The sequence below is a fragment of the Cryptomeria japonica genome, chromosome 8 (genome assembly GCF_030272615.1).
Source record: "Cryptomeria japonica chromosome 8, Sugi_1.0, whole genome shotgun sequence".
In the NCBI taxonomy this organism is placed as follows: domain Eukaryota; kingdom Viridiplantae; phylum Streptophyta; class Pinopsida; order Cupressales; family Cupressaceae; genus Cryptomeria; species Cryptomeria japonica.
Window position 1 is genome coordinate 684,650,414 of NC_081412.1, and position 17,808 is coordinate 684,668,221.

Below are 17,808 nucleotides of genomic sequence, written 5' to 3' on the forward strand. Positions count from 1 at the left end.
GACAATTTCCATAGAACCCAATTTAATTTCAAGAAAATAAACTCATTAAACCTACATGCAAAGAATAGACAGCATACCCATCAAAGATGACACAACATATACCCTAGGAAAACCCTCATGAGGGAAAAACCTAACCTCCAAAAGAATCAATCACCATGTATTATTCAACAATGCGTAATTAAAATACAACTATGAAAGCTTCTAAAACCCAGTCATCAACAATAAATCCATGTGAAGAAGCACATAACCACACATCCCATGCCATGCTTTCAACCTCCACAAATGGTAACTTGACTAAGTGGCTCTAATGACAAACCCAAACAACTACCCTTGTGGTTGCATTTAAATACATAAGCTCTCACAAAACCACCAAGTGGTATTACATAAAAACCATGCTCTACAAAACCATATGCAAATACCATTGGCTAACTACCCCATTGACCCCACATCTACTATTGGGTACTTTATTATAATTAATTTCTCCAATATTAAATAAATACAATATAATAATCCCAATGTTACAATACAACTCATCAAGTGGTTCTAAGAATATTACCAAGGAATACCTACATGTTACACATCCATGTGCAACATCAATTAAATAAATATTACATTACACGTCCATGGGAAACTCGCATAAAAAATAAATATTACAATTACAAACATTATTATGCAAGGCGTACATCACCTATTTTCCCAAAAACAAGTAGGATAATTATTTACATAAACCTCTCTAACCATGAGACATGTGAAATTTAATAACATTATACAGTAGCAACACTATGAGGGGGAGACTCATTCCTCTTCCAGCTAAGTTCATCCATCCTAGTAACACCAATGTTGGCAATAGAGTCAGCAAGTGTATTACCCTCCTAACAATATGGGAGATATATGAGGCCTCAAAAATATTAATAATATGAAGCGAATATTTAATTAAGGATTCAATAGACCAACTAGGCTCTTGGACCTTCTTTAGGCACTAAATAATGTTGAGTGAGTCACCTTCAATCCAAACAGTTTTAAATTCTTTAAATATGAGAAAATTTTAGAGTAATATAGGCTATTGTTGCTTCAGTAAGGTGGTTGTTCTGGATCCCCAAATGGAGTGCCACCACCAACAAAACTTATCGTATTCATTTCTCAACACTCAATTGATCAAGGATAGTTCTAATTAGATTAAACAGGGAGAGGTCTGAACCATTTCATAACTACTAAAGCAAAGAAATCAGGGGTCTTGCAAGGAGTGAGAACCCCAAAATAGAGAACTAGTTGACAAAAAAGGACAAAACCCAGTTGAAACCTAGAGTCAAACACCAAAAAAATAGGTGAAGATGAGACTAGCCAATAAAGAAAAAGTAAATAGGAACACCCCCACTGAAAACACAAACTAATGGCCTACCTAGTGGGGCACTTTTCAATTTTCTAGTCTTGACTCATCACTTTCAATTTCTAAGAGAAGGAGAGCCTCTTGTTTTAAATTTTCCTAAAGAAATAGCAAGGGACTCTAGCATAGCTTTCACCCTCAACATTGACAACTCCATCCCAATAGCAAGAGATGAATCCATGTGTGCTTTCTTCTTATCATTATTTCCATTGATTTCCTCTTGAATGGCCTAGAGAGCCACAAATTTATTATTTGACCTTTCCTTGTTCAGGGCTATCATCTCCTCCATCTTCCTTTTGAGGGTCGCCTAGTTATCCTGAAGCTCCTCAATTACCTTCATTATCTCCCTCTTATTTTCCTACTGGTCCATCCTCTCATATAGCCCCTTCAATTCCTCTTCCAGCCCTTCTCATTTATCAATTTTATTCACCAAATCATGTCACCATCCAAATCCTTTGATCCGTTTCATCCATGGCCCAAATAGAAGCTTTTATGTTTGCTTCAGTGAGGGCCTCAAACCTATTAATTTTATTCTTTAACACATTGAGTTAGCCCAGGAGCTAATAAATTATTGCTTCTTATTTGTTATAGGCATCAAAGAGCTCATTTATGTTATCAACAAAGACTATAAAATCACATTGCATCTAGGAGTTTGTTGGAAACTCTAGTTGTTTTTTTTGTGTTGTGTTTTTGTTCATGTCAACCTATCTTATGTTGTCATTCATGTTACTATATGTTACAGATGTTTGAAAATGCATAAGGGGGAGAATGTTGAAAACTTGAGTTATTGTGTTGTGTTGTCCTTGATGTCACTATGTGTTGTAGATGATCTAGAAATGCATGTCCTAATGTTATTGTGTGGTCTGGTAGTGATTTTGAGGTGTTTTCAAAAGGTTGGTGTAGTGGAAGTTTCAATATGCAAGAAATAATTTTTATACAAGAAATAATTTTTATTGTTCCAGGGGAAGAATGATTTGTATTCCTCTAGTATGTGAAGATTACGGAGTGTGATTTTAGATATAATATTTATGATTTTTGTATATTATACTATCAAGTTTATAGGTCCTTTGTTGCTCAAATGGTGGAGTTAGTTATTGTTGTTTCTAATAGTGGTAGTCTATTAGACTTAGTCCAAAGATGTTTTGGTGGTTCTTTTCTTTGTGTATTCAAGCACATTGAATCATGGAGGACATTTTATTTGGTTCATGTATTGTTAATTAGGTTGGTTTTTAGTAGACTGAGGTGGTGTATCCTATTCAGGCCACACTTGTTTGGTCCAAATATACTTTGGTGGTTGGGCTTAGATATTGATGTGGGTCTTACCATGGTGTGTGTAAATCTAAATGATGTTTTGTGTATTGTAGAATGGTTTTTTGGCCACTGGTTGGTGTGCTACTTTATTTATCTACATATTTCAATTGATGTTGACCATGGACAGTATGTTAGCATGCGCAATTCATTATAACCATTTGGAAAGGATGACTGGTGATGTGTTTGGGTCCTCTCTATCTCCTAGAGTGGACTTCATTTGATTTTATAAATATGTGTGGCCTAATTTATGTATTATTACTTATTTTGTCTATGGCTAACCCTCAACTAGGGTCTCAATAAATTATCTTTTATATGTAGGAGTATAGATGTATGAGTTAAGTATGGGATATAAGTGAATTGATGTAAAGTATGTGTGACTAATGTGCAAGTAGATCTGATATTGCATAAGTATGAAAGATAGTTGAGAATATATTGAGATAGTTTTTGTAGTCAGATATGTTTGCCATGAAAATGGCCACTTGACATAGTGGTTCAAGGAAAAATTTATGATCAAGAGATATTATTCATTTTGGTTTATTTGATTATTTACATGGTCTGCTAGAAGAATGTGTGTTCCTTTTGGTGGTTTGTGCACCTTTGTATCTTTCCCTAAGTTTGTTCACCTTAGTCTTGCAAGTCCTTTTAGGGGTATGGAGCTCCTTGGCCTTGAGCCTAAGCTTTGTAATTAGTTATTCATATTGTGAGTGTGATTCTCACCATGGATTTTTTATGTTTAGGGTTTTCCATGTAAATATGGTGTTCATGTGTATGCTATTTTTTGTGATTACATATTTCATATTTACACTAACTAGTTTAGTGTGGCTTGAAGTTAAAATAATCAAAAGTATAAGTATTTTGAGGTCTAGAATAACTCACCCACCCTCTCAATCTTGAGGTGTGTACAACAATTGGTATCAAAGCCTAGTTCCTTTTAGAGAAACTTAACCACTTTAGAAAGATCTAGAATGAAACAAAAAATGAATTTCAAAGAACCAAGGTTTGATGACACAAGTTACTCTTATTAGAAGAAAGGATGGAATGTCATTTGGAATAGGGAAGAGTATTATAAGTGGGTATGGTGCTTTATAAAATGGTACTCAGACTCTGAATGAGGTAAGGCACATGGGAACAATGCAAAGTCTAAAGTTGCTATTACCAGCTATTTAAGTGATGCAATAGCTTTGAAAGGTGTTGAGTTGAAGTCTCTAAAGAGGTTTGGGAAAAGATGTGTATGTGAAGGTGATGAGAAGACAAAGCAAGCCAAGGTGAAAAATTTGAAGCACAAGTTTGAGAACTTAAGAATGTCTGATAATGAGAACATTGAAAAGTATATACATTAGGTAAATGAGATTGTGAGTGCTATTCAAGGTATTGGTGGTAAATTAGAATAAAGTGGAGTTGTGAGAAAGGTTATGTTGACTTTGATAACTCAATGATGATTGCATAGTACCGAACCAGTACTGAGAGGGGGGGGTGAATCAGTACAAACAAAAACACATTCCTAAAACCAGTTTGTCAGCAGACACTTTGCCTTGGCAAGAAAATAGTAACACCAGTCTTAATCAGAGTACAACCAGCAAAACCCAAAATAATTGAGACAAGCATAAACCGGTTGACACTTATCCTTTCATACAATCTAATACTTCATTTCCATTTCACCCTGGTGCTTGAACAAGTAATCTATCATCAAAAACATAATAATAGCTAGTTCAACATTTTTTACCATCAGACATAAGACACTGAACCATCACATGAAAACATCACACATGACACATAGATTTTTCACGTGGAACCCCAACTGAGAAAAACCACGGTGGGGATGAATACCCACAAGTTCTTTTTGAACTATTTAGAAGTCCGCTCTATTAGGAGCCTTGTCTAGTTAAGGACTGATACAATAGGTTCTGTTAGGAACCGATCCTGTTAGGGATCACTCAGTTAAGGGTTAAACCCAGTTAAAGGTTACCTTGTTAGAGGATTTCAAGAACTCACTGGTTTTGAGTCACCTCGTTAAAGGATTTACAGTAAGTTGGTTAAAGCTACCCTATTAAGGGATTTCTCAACTGTTGAAGTGGTTAGAGATCAACAGGTATTATAATGATCTGGTAACAACACTCAATGCCAATGCAGATTTGTTTTAGCTCCTCTTCACCTTCTACACTTACACTTTGCAGGTATCACTTCTCTCCTCTGGTTTGGCAAGAATCACGTATCTCTTCTCTTGGATACTCACACACAACTTTTGCCAACAACTTCAGAAATAAACACAACATTGACCTTATAGGAAATAGATAGGTCAGTAGCATAAACCCTAAACCCTAAACCTGTTAGGTTAAGCAATTCAAATGGTTTGATCCTGACCGTTGAGCACATTGCATTAAATGTAGTAGTCTTGAATCGATCTCAATATGTTCTTCATCGTTCATTTTCCACCACTTTCATGGCGGCTAATAACCCATCATGCGTTTTCACCATTTACAGACTTTGCACATTCCTAATGTAGATAGGAATAATCTCCTTCATGCAAGATCCTTCACACGCACAAGGCTAATGTGGCAACACAATCTGTTCTTTGTTATAATGCTAACTCATCACATAAAGTCATCAGTTGAGTCACACAAGCTTGAAGCACTTCAACCGGAAACCCTAAAGTTGAGACTACCAACCGATAGTCATACAAAGCTTCCATGTGCCAGTTCACATACCAACATGTCGTTTCACCTTGAACAAACATACCACTTCACTTTGGCACATATACCAGTTCACAATGTTATACTAGTTCTTACATATACCAATTCTCTTTTCAACATATTGACATCAATGACAACATACAATGTCATCATGTCCTCATACCAGTTCACATAATGCCAACAATCTCCCCCTTTGGCATTGATGGCAATATACAAAGATATCTCTTCGCTTCACATCTTCTCCCCCAATATCGACAGATATCTTCTCTGCTTCACTTCTTCTCCCCCTTTGACAACAATGCCAAAGTGGAGGCACAAGCTTCCCTATTCCATTATGCTGCTCCCCCTGAGAAGTAGCATCCTTCAACACATCAATCCTAAAAAAAAATTTGACTATGCAATACCTGACTTATGTGGAGCAAATACCTTTAGTTCAACTCCTGAAGGGGTAGTACCCCTAATTCACCTCTTAAGTACATAAATGTAGCCTTTGGTAGAGGTTTGGTGAATATGTCTGCTAAATGCTCCTTACTGGAAACATGTTCTAGTGCAATCTTTGTTCTGAACCTTTTCCCTCAAGAAATGATATTTAAGCTCAAAGTGCTTGGTTCTAGAATGTAAAACTGGATTCTTTGAAATATTGATAGCACTTGTGTTATCACAAAATATGCTTACTGGTTCAGATACAGAAACTTTGAAGCCATATAGTACATGATTCATCTAGATTGTCTGAGTGCAGTTCATGAAAGTTGCAACATACTCCGCTTTCGCTGTAGATTGAGAGATACAACTCTGCTTCTTACTCATCCATGAAACCAGTCTACTACCGAGAAAGAATGTACCACCGATTGTGCTCTTCCGGTCATCCACATTACCTGCCCAATCAGCATCTATGAATACTTTCAAGTTGAAATCCTTGCTATATGGATACCATAATCAAAAGTTCCCTTCAGATACCTAAGAATCCACTTGACTACAACCAAGTGGGATTCTCTTGGACTTTTCTAGAGCCTTGCAGGAATGCCAACCACATGTGCAATATCTAGTCTGCTATGCACTACATAATGCAACTTACCAATCATTGATTGGTATTCCTTCTCATTAACCAATGCTGAGTCATCCTCTTTGGATAGTTTGCAACTGATCACCATCGATGTACCAACTGGTTTGCTTTCTTCCATGCCAAAGGTCTTCAACACCTCTTTGACATACTTGGACTTAGTGATAAAGATTCCATCTTTCATCTGCTGGATCTGCAGTCCAATGAAGAACTTAATCTCCCTATGAGTGACATCTCAAACTCTTTCTTCATCTCATCTGCAAACTCATGACTCATCTTGTCATCTCCACCAAAGATAATGTCATCAACAAATACCTCATAGATCAGGATCTGATCTCCTTCAGATTTCAAGTAGATATTGCAATCTTCACTTGTTCTCTCAAATCCAATTTTTACAAGATGGGAGTGCAGACGTTCATACCATGCTCTAGGTGCCTGCTTTAGACCATATAAGGCTTTACGTAGCCTACACACCATGTCACTGTCTTCAGATAGGGAAAACCCATCTGGTTGCTCTATATACACCTCCTCTTCAAGTACACCATTTAGGAATGCAAATTTTACATCCATTTGATATACTTTGAATCCTTTAAAAGCTACATATGCAAGAAGCATACGAACTCCTTCCAATCTAGCTATAGGAGCAAAGGTTTCTCCATAGTCTTCTCCTTCTTCTTGGGCATATCCTTTACACACTAGTTTGGCTTTGTTTCTAATCACTGTGCCATCCTCATTCAGCTTATTTTTGAAAACCCATTTGGTACCAATGACATTTTTATGTTCCAGTCTAGGTACCAAAGACCATGTACCATTTTTCTCTATCTAGTCAAGTTCCTCTTCCATTGCCTTGATCCAGTCTTCGTCTTTGTGTGCCTCTTTGAATGATTTAGGCTCAAATTTAGAGATCATACATGAGTTTTCTTTGACCTTTCTTCTTGTAAGGATTCCTACATCCTTATCTCCTATGATCTTCTTAGGATCAAGATTCAGCTTGATATACCGAGGAACGGTCTTGACAGATTCCTCTTGCTTTTCTTCTTCATCCTCTTCTCCATCAGTGTCAGCATCTACATCTACTAGTGTAGGAACACTGTTACTGGTACTTGGTTGACTGGCAACCGGTTCCTAGAAGGTTACTACTGGGTCATTTACCGCTTGCTTACTGTCAATTTCCTCAATTTTCTCAGAGGCTTCATCAACTCTCACATTGATGCTTTCCATAATTCTCTAAGTCCTATTATTGAAACACTTTAGAGCTTTGCTCTTGGTGGAATACCCTAGGAATATTCCCTCATCACATTTCACATCAAATTTTCTCTAGTGTTTGCTCCTCTTGATGTAACATTTGCTACCAAACACTCTAAAGTAGCTAACCACAGGTGTCTTACCAGTCCAATACTCATAGGGAGTTTTATCCTTACCTTTCTTAATGAGTACCTAGTTCATTGCGTAGGCTGCAGTGCTCACCGCTTCTCTCCAAAAGGTGTGAGCAACCTTTCCTTGAATCAGCATTGTTCTTGCTGCTTCAACCATAGTCTGGTTATTCCTCTCTGATAGGCCATTCTGCTGAGGAGTCCAGGGGGCAGACAGTTTCCTCTTGATGACATGTTCTTCACAGTACTTGTTGAATTCACCAGAAGTGAATTCCCCTCCTTGACCAGTCCTAAGGCACTTGATCCTTTTACCGCTTTCCTTTTCCACTAATGCTCTGAAAACTTTGAACATTCCAAAAGCTTTAGACTTATCTTTCAAGAATGTGACCCACATCATTCTTGAGCAGTCATCAGTGAGAATCATGAAGTACCTATCACCCTGCACATTCCTAGTTTTCATAGGACCACACAAATCAGTATGCACAAGATCAAGTAAATTGTCAACAGTGAAAGGTTTACCTTTAAAGGTTGAGGAAGACATTCTCCCCAGTTGACACTCTCTGCATAAGGTATTTTCCGATTTGCTCAGCACCGGCAACCCTCTAGCTACCTTGTTCTTGCTGGCCTTCACAATGTTATCAAAGTTTACATGGTAGAGTCTCCTATGCCATATCTAGCTATCATCGAACTTGGCCATAAGACATGTGCTAATATTTGCATTCAGCTGAAATAGGTTACCTTTGGTCTATATGCCGATGGCCACCAATTCACCATTCTTTCTTTTGATTCTGCACACTCCATTCTTGAATTCCAGAATGAGACCACTATCATTCAGCTGGGCAACACTCACAAGGTTGTGTCTGAGACCATCAACCCAATACAAATTGTCAGCACTTCTCTTTCCATTCAGAGAGATGGACCCTCTACCTTTGACCATACATGGTGCATCATTACCAAAGCAAACCACACCACCATCATACTCTTCCAAGGATAGAAACTTTCTCTGGTCACCAGTCATATGGTGAGAACAACCATTATCAATAATCCACTCATTGGATTTATCAAAGTGGGAGACAAGAGCCTTCTTGTTTGACACATCTTCCTTGATAGCAACAAACACAATATCTTTAGTTTCTTCATCTTCTGATTCCTCATCTGTGACACCTTCATCAACTGCCACAAAACAGTTTCTTCGGTTTCCTCCTTTGAATTTCTTAAACCTTTCTGGTTTGTCCTTGTTGTCACCATTAGGACAGTTTACAGCAATATGTCCTATCTGGTTATAAGAAAAGCATTTCAAAGGGAGCTTACCTTTGTATTTACTGGTTCCTTTAGGAAGTTTCCTGGCAAGAAGAGCTTCAAATTCCATCAGAAACTCCTCATCATCCATTTCTCTACTCTATCTTGGTTCACCACTGGTGCTTGCTTCTTTTCCTTTTCTGGATGGTACAACAGAAGCTTTAAAAGTTGATTCAGTCTTTTGAGCACTGCCATCAAAAGTATTTAGCTCATAAGCTATCAAATTTGCAATGATGGAGTCTAAAGATACCTTAGTCTTGTCTATTGATCTCAGGTCCTGAATAGCAGTAACCCTTATTGCATAGACCGATAATAAGGATCTCAAAACTTTGCTTACCACAATGGAATCTTCTATTTTACCACTTGTACTTTTTCTATCTCCAACAACAGTTTGGATTCTTATTCCATACTATTGAATGGTCTCACCTTCAACCATCCGCATGTCTTCAAACTTCCCTCTAAGGCTTTCTTCCTTAGCTTGTTTTACATGCTCATCACCTCCATAGGTATTTCCAAGAGTATCTCATACTTCTTTGGGATTTACTTTATCTTGGACATCAATAAACTCAATGTCAGATAAACTAGTAATTAGGGCTTCCATAACTTTCCCATTCTCCTGCATCTCTCTCTTTTGGTCATCGGTGAGAGTACCGATAGGGGCAACATAGGCATTCTCAACATAGCTCCAGTGTTGAGCACCCATGCTTCTAATGTATATCTTCATTCTATCTTTCCATATATTGAAATTATCTCTGTTGAACTTTGGACCTTCCCTCTTCATCATTACAGTAGGATCTTTCCATGAAGCGGTTAAGCTTATAACACAAAGGACCTGGAGGATTATCTGATACTGATTGATAACTCAATGATGATTGGATAGTACCAAACCGGTACTGAGAGGGGGCGGTGAATCAGTATAGACAAAAACACATTCCTAAAACCAGTTTGTCAGCAGACACTTTGCCTTGGCAAGCAAACAATAACACCAGTCTTAATCAGAGTACAACTGACAAAACCCAAAATAACTGAGACAAGCATAAACCAGTTGACACTTATCCTTTCATACAATCTAATACTTCATTTCCATTTCACCCTAGTGCTTGAACAGGTAATCTATCATCAAAAACATAATAACAGCTAGTTCAACATGTTTTACCGTCAGACATAAGACACTGAACCATCACATGAAAACATCACACATGACACATAGATTTTTCACGTGGAAACCCAACTGGGAAAAACCATGGTGGGGATGAATACCCACAAGCTATTTTTGAACTCTTTAGAAGTCCGCTCTGTTAGGAGCCTTGTTCGGTTAAAGACTCATACAATAGGTTCTGTTAGGAACCGATCCTATTAGGGATCACCCAGTTAAGGGATCGCTACAATACCCAGTTAAGGGTTAAACCCGATTAAAGGTTACCTTGTTAGAGGATTTCAAGAACTCAATGGTTTTGAGTCACCCTGTTAAAGGATTTACAGTAAGTCAGTTAAAGCTACCATGTTAAGGGATTTCTCAACTGTTGAAGTGGTTAGAGATCAACAGGTATTACAATGATCTGGTAACAACACTCAATGCCAATGTAGATCCACTTTAGCTCCTCTTCACCTTCTGCACTTACACTTTGTAGGTATCACTTCTCTCCTCTGGTCTGGCAAGAATCACGTATCTCTTCTCTTGGATACTCACACACACATTTTGCCAACTTCAGAAAGAAACACAACATCAACCTTATAGGAAACAGATAGGTCGGTAGCATAAACCCTAAACCCTAAATCTGTTAGGTTAAGCAATTCAAACAGTTTGATCCTGACCGTTGAGCACATTGCTTTAAATGCAACAGTCTTGAATTGATCTCAAGACATTCTTCATCATTCATTTTCCACTGCTTTCATGGCAGCTGATAACCCATCATGCATTTTCACTGTTTACAGACTTCACACATTCCCGAGGTACATAGGAACAATCTCCTTCATGCAAGATCCTTCACATGCACAAGGTTGACATGGCAACATGATCTTTTCTTCGTTACAATGCTAACTCATCACATAAAGTCATCAGTTGAGTCACACAGACTTGAAGCACTTCAACCGAAAACCCTAAAGTTGAGACTACCAAATGGTAGTCATACAAAGATTCCATGTGCTGGTTCCCATACCAACATGTCATTTCACCTTGAACAAACATAGCGCTTCACTTTGGCACATATACTGGTTCACAATGTTATACTGGTTCTTACATATATCGGTTCTAGGTAACATAATGGTTCTTTTTTCAGCATATTGACATCAATGACAACATACAATGTCATCATGTCCTCATACCGGTTCACATAATGCCAACAGACATTGCCTAAATTCTACAAACCTAAATAGTATGCTATTGAAGAAAGTCATGATATGGATAAGTACACTTTGGATGATTTGTATGACTCATTCTCTACCTTTTAAGATTTATAAGCTAGATGAGTTGTAGAAAGAGAAGAAAGATGTTGCATTCAAAGCTAACATGAAGATTGAAGATGAACCTAAACCAAGCATGAAATGGATGAGATAAAAGAAAAATTTGTAAGAAGACTAGAGAAAGGATATAGAATGTACAAAGGTAAGTTACCCTTCAAAAATTTTAATTGTGGTTGTATTGGTCATTATGCTTCTAGATGTACTTATAAGGAAGACTATGATAGAAGACCTAAGGTGAAAATAAGGGAAAATATAGTAACATATTGAATAATAGATATATGACAATAGATGATAGAGACAATTCTAAGAACAGTTTATGTTCAATGGAGACAAATTCATCTAAAGACAAATATGAAAATGACTCGAATGAAGAATCAACGTTTCTAGCTATGGAAGAAAAGAGTGGTGGAAGGTTTGATAATCTCGAAGGAGTGGAGAATAGTATAATACCCATGAATGCGAGCACTATATTACATGTGAAAGTTGAGCCTAAGGCATGGATAATTTATTTTAGATGTTCAAATCATATGATAAGAGATAAAGGAAAGTTCAATGTTCTTGAAAATTATGATAGTGGATTAGGAAGTTTCACCTGTTTGTGGTACAGGAACAATTTCAATTGATGGTAAGAATAATATTGTTAATGTTAATTATGTTAATGGATTGAGGCATAATCTCTTAAGTATGAATTAGATTTTCATAAAAGGCTATAAGGTCATATTTCATGGGTGTGGATGTGAAATTACAAAAGGCAATTCCAAAAGATTACTTGCAAAAGGTACAAGAACTAATAGGAATGTCTACTATATAGTGGACAAAATGTTTTGTTGGCATACGTTGGAATTAGACTGAGGTTATCCCTATTTCTACAAAAGAGAAAGATGTTTTTAGAGTATAAAAGTTGGATAAATATGGTGAAAGAGGAGTTGAATCTAATAGAGAAAATTTGGACATTAGAACCATTACCTAATTCAATAGACAAGTGGGTGTTCATGAACAAGTTGAATAAAGATGGTAAATGAAAATAAATGGTAATGAATGAAGTAAAGAAATCTAATCAAAATGGTTTCCCTCTATTCCAAAACAAAATGGTTTTTAGGTTTTAGGAGGTCTCCTAATCCTCAGAATCAAAGCAAGTATTCCCAATTTTTTAGTGGTTATTGTTTTTATGCAACAAATTTGTATATAGAGTGACTACAAAAGTCAAAAAAGATCTCATTCATTCAATGGATAATGTTATGCTTGCAATAAGGATTGATGGCTTCACTGGCTAGGCAATATTATATCATGTGCATTCATATTGGGGCGTTTAATATCCCAAAAATGAGGGTACAATATATTTCCTATTGGTGAAAATAGGGAGATTTTTAATTCGGGCTATGAAAAAATACAATATTTGGTGAAAATAGGGGGCTTTTAATTTGAGCTGTGTATTGGAGGGGGTGAGAAAAAATAATTTTAGGGCAATATTTTTTTAAAATAGGGGGATTCTTTAGTATGCCATGAATCCATGTGCTATAAAACAGTTTCACTAAGTGAAGCCCCTATACAATAAGGTTGGTCATAAGGCTAGAATGAGTGCAAAAGTAGAATGTTGTGGAATCTTAATGATATGAATGTTTAGTCTTTTAATGGATATTGATATGCTTGCAAAAAAATTGGGCATAAGGTTGTTGAGTGTAGAAGTAATATTAGAAGGATTGAAAGTGTTAGATAAAGTAGAAATGTTAGAAGGAATGAAAATGGTCTAAAACAAGGTTTGACTTGTTATAATTGCAATAAAATTGAGCACATTGCTAAATTCTACAAAGGAGGAATTAGAAGTCTACTAGTCCAGTAAAGAAGATTGATATAATGAAGAAAATGAGAAGATTAAGTTGACATGGAAGAAGAAATCATAGAAGAAAGATTAAATCAAGTTTATCATGGATGAGTCTACACCATCTAGTGGTGTTGACTCCTCTTCTAGTAACTAGATAGTATACATTGTCTGAGGGGGAGAGTGAAATGAAGATCTTACAACCCCCCTTGCAGTTTGGATGATGAGTTGCCTTTAGTATGGAGAAAGTTTTGAAGATGTTTCTGGAGGCTTGTGGATGTTTTTTTTGGTCCACAACATTATTTATGATGTATGGTGGAATAATATAGCATCTTTAGGATTAAAGCTTGAACAAAGGGTAAAAGATGTATGTTGGTTCTAGAAAGGACATAGATAGTTTGTGCTCTCAATATAGGTTCTTGATTAGAGGAAAGAGATGCCACATCATAGGTGAGGATCCCAAAGGACTATAGAGGATTGATGAAATAGAAAGATGAAGAAGTTAAAATGATAGAAGAGGTTGTCTCTGTATAGGTTCTCCTAGAAGTAGATGTGTTGGGGTGAGTCCAAAAAGTGAATGAGTCAGAAGAAGAAGATTAACAAGGATATTGGTGGAGATTGTGGTCTGGAATGGAATCCGATGAGGGTAAGGAGAAAGCTACTAGAGATAAATTTGTAGAAGAGAGTCTAGAAAGATTCAAGAAGAAATAGGAGATATGAGGAAAAATATGTATAGATGACAAAATAAGTATAAGTAGTGGTACATAAGTTTAGGGGGATCTTTCAGAGCTCTACTCTTTCTTCCTAGATTGATGTAGTGGCTTCTCTCAAGGGAGTAGTGTGTGTTGCAATTATCAAAGTCTTATTGTCAAAACTACTCAAACAAAGAAGGGTTGAGACCCTTCATACCCTCAATGTATGACACTAGATTTCCTTTCACCATCTTCTTCCAAATAGTTTTATTTTGTTTGAAATTATCACACTTGTAATGGGATCTCCACCCATAGTTTTATTAGAGAAGCCAATAACAAGGATCATAAAGGGATTGCTAAAACCATCTTTAGGATAATAATAATAGCTAAAGGTGGTTTTGAAGGAAATATTATAGCTTTCAATAGATTTAACAGAGGTTGATTTTATTTATTTAAATTATTTATTCGATGAATAATGTGAGTATATGAAATGGAATTTCAATATTTATGGATAATATGTTTTTTATTTATTTAAATAAATATGAGAAATTGGTTACTTCAATTAAATAATAAGAGTGAAAATTAATTAAATGATAATGAATATTGACAATGATAGAATGACAATGGAAGAAAATTTAGTGTCCACATTTCGCTACTCTTTGAGATGATGTTCAAAGTAACAAATTTGGCATTAATGAAAATGAGAATAGATAAGAAGAGTGCATTAGAAGATGAAAAAAATTATCATATTCCCTAGCATACCTAAGAGGAATGAATCAAAAGATGAATAATGTGATGATATGCTCCATTCAAGTGAAATATAAGGTAGATAATGATGTTCCCTTGAGAGATTGTTTGTACAAAAACTACATGAGTGATCTCTTACAAGAATAAATATGAAGAAAAAGGTGAATGGGTCATAAAAAAATGAAAGAAAAATTAAGGAGAAATGAAGAGTTTGATAAAAGGAAAATTGAACTGGCTTTGACAATACGATATGGTAATGAATGGATTAATGATCAGATTATAGATTTATTATGATGATGTATGGGTGATTGAATATTTTTAATACATTTATTGTGTTAATATGTGGGGAGAAATTGTATTTAAATATACAAATCGATGTTATGCACTGGGGCATATAAAGATCAAGTTGACAATTAATCCAATATATGGACTAACTCAAAAGAAATTATAATGAATTCTATGTTTGACCATACAAAAGTTGAGTAGAAAAGTTTGTAATGCTATAATGAATTCAATCAGCTACAACTATAATTTCAAATCTCTAACACATGTCACTATACCCTCATTATGAATAAATTCACTAAATAACTTCCAACAATCTTGAGATGGACTAAAACCTCCATACTAAATATGTCCAAACCCACTAAATTTATGAGAAACTAATTGTAGACACCTAAAAGTTGCACAATAAATTAAGTCAATTTTATTCATTTAATTATCCCTATTTCTTCCAAGTAATTAAATTCAGATTTAATTAATATCCCTATTCTTCTAATTGAACATTAATGAAACTAAAGATTTATTGAACATTTCCCTTCTTCTATTTAAGCATTTTAATTAAATTTATATTTAATTAAATCCCCCTTTCTAAGCCATTTAATTAAATTCACATTTAATTAAAATCCCCCTTCTAGCCATTTTTAATTAAATTAACATTTAATTAAAATCACCCACTTGCAGAATTAAAAATCACATTTAAAAAAGGGTATGTGCAGGATCATGGTGTGCCAAAACAGGCCCTTAAGTGGCAATGAAATTTCAGAAAATCAGAGTTATGCAACTTGACATGAAAATTTGAATAAGTTGTGAACATTATTTTTAAAATATGTAAGAAGAGAATATATAGAAAATTGAATGTAATTTCTAAGCTACTAGTTGTTTTTCGGAAAAAAAAAATCCTATTTGATGAAAATTTCAAATTTCAATGGAGTGGTACTAAAATTTAAGGAAAAAAATAAGAAGTAGACGTATGTCTGACCACCCTAATCACAATCAAATCATAATATTTTTTTACAATATTTATAATATAAGTATTAAACTCATGTCCAGATGTGACACATATTTTTTTTAAATTTTTTATAAATTAAATAATTATTTATGAATTTTTTACTACAGCTTTTCATAAATTCAGAAACTCCTATGTCTGACCACTTTAACTTGGTCAAAACCTTATGAAATTTAATTTTTTTTACTTTTTCCCTATATTAGACGAAGCATAGGATGTGATGCATGTTTCGTATTCAAAAAATGTTATACCGTTTGAAAGTTATGAGTGTTTTTCAATCAGTATATCAATCAGGACTATTGTCAAAATTCAATTAGAAAATAAATAATAATTATTTATTAAAGTCAAAATAAGACAAGCCTTATATTGTTGGAAACCTAGGAACATCCTTAAAAAACCCTTTTTGTTTTATCAATTTTGGCTACAAAAAAAGTCGTCAGCCACCAGTGTAAAGTTTGGAAAATCAAGGAATACTGAAAAACACGTTTTTTCAGTTGACTTTCTAGGCTTGTCACTTCCAAGCCAAATACCAAAGCGTTTGCGAGACGAAATTTGAAATTTGAAAGTTTGACTACAAAAATCGGATATCCGATATAATCAGATATCCGATTTTAATATATAAATTTGTGGTCCCCAAAAATTTTCCTGTTGCTGCCTTTTATTTACTGAACTGCCACATTAATGGCGATGGCAAAAATCTGATATCCGATTTTATCTGATATTGGATTTTGTTAGTCATATTTTAGAGAGAGAGAGAAGGAGAGGGAGAGAGGGAGAAAGAGAGAGAGAGAGGGAGAGGGAGAGAGAGAGGGAGAGAGAGAGATTAGGGGAGAGGGGGAGAGAGAGAGAGAGACACACACACACACACACAAATTGTGTTGTTATGGGTCATATGTTGTCCTAAGAGGTCGTAAGACATAATATGACCCCTTAGAGATGGGTAGGGGGGAGGGAGAGAGAGAGAGAGAGAGAGAGAGAGAGAGAGAGAGAGAGAGAGAGAGAAGGGAGAGAGGGAGGGAGGGGAGGGAAGGTAGAGAGAGATAAAGAGATTAGTGGAGAGAGAGAGGGAGAAAGAGAGAGAGATTAGGGGAGAGATTAGGGGAGAGAGAGATAGAGACATAGAGACAGAGGGAGAGAGATGGGGAGGCGGAAGGGAGAGAGAGAGATAGAGAGAGATTAGGGGAGAGAGAGATAGATGGAGAGATTAGGGGAGAGGGATAGAGAGAGAGTAGGGGAGAGAGAGAGAGAGAGAAGGAGAGGGAGAGAGAGATTAGGGGAGAGAGAGAGAGAGAGATTAGGGGAGAGAGGGAGAGAGAGAGATTAAGACATCATAGGACATCATGAACCCTTATGACATTAAGACATCATGAAACCTTATGAGATTAGGGGAGAGAGAGAGAGATAGATTAAGACATCATGAACCCTTATGACCTCCTAGGACACCATATGACCCCTAATGACACCATATGACCTCTAACGACATGATTTGGTGTCTTAAGGGGTCCTATGGTGTCATTAGGGGTCATATGGTGTCCATAGGCGTCATATGGTGTCGTAGGACGCCATATGACCCCTTAAGACACCAAATTGTCTGTTATGGGTCATATGTTGTCCTAAGGGGTCATAAGACACCATATGACCAAAATATGGTGTCATTAGGGGTTTAATGGTGTCCTAAGGGGTCA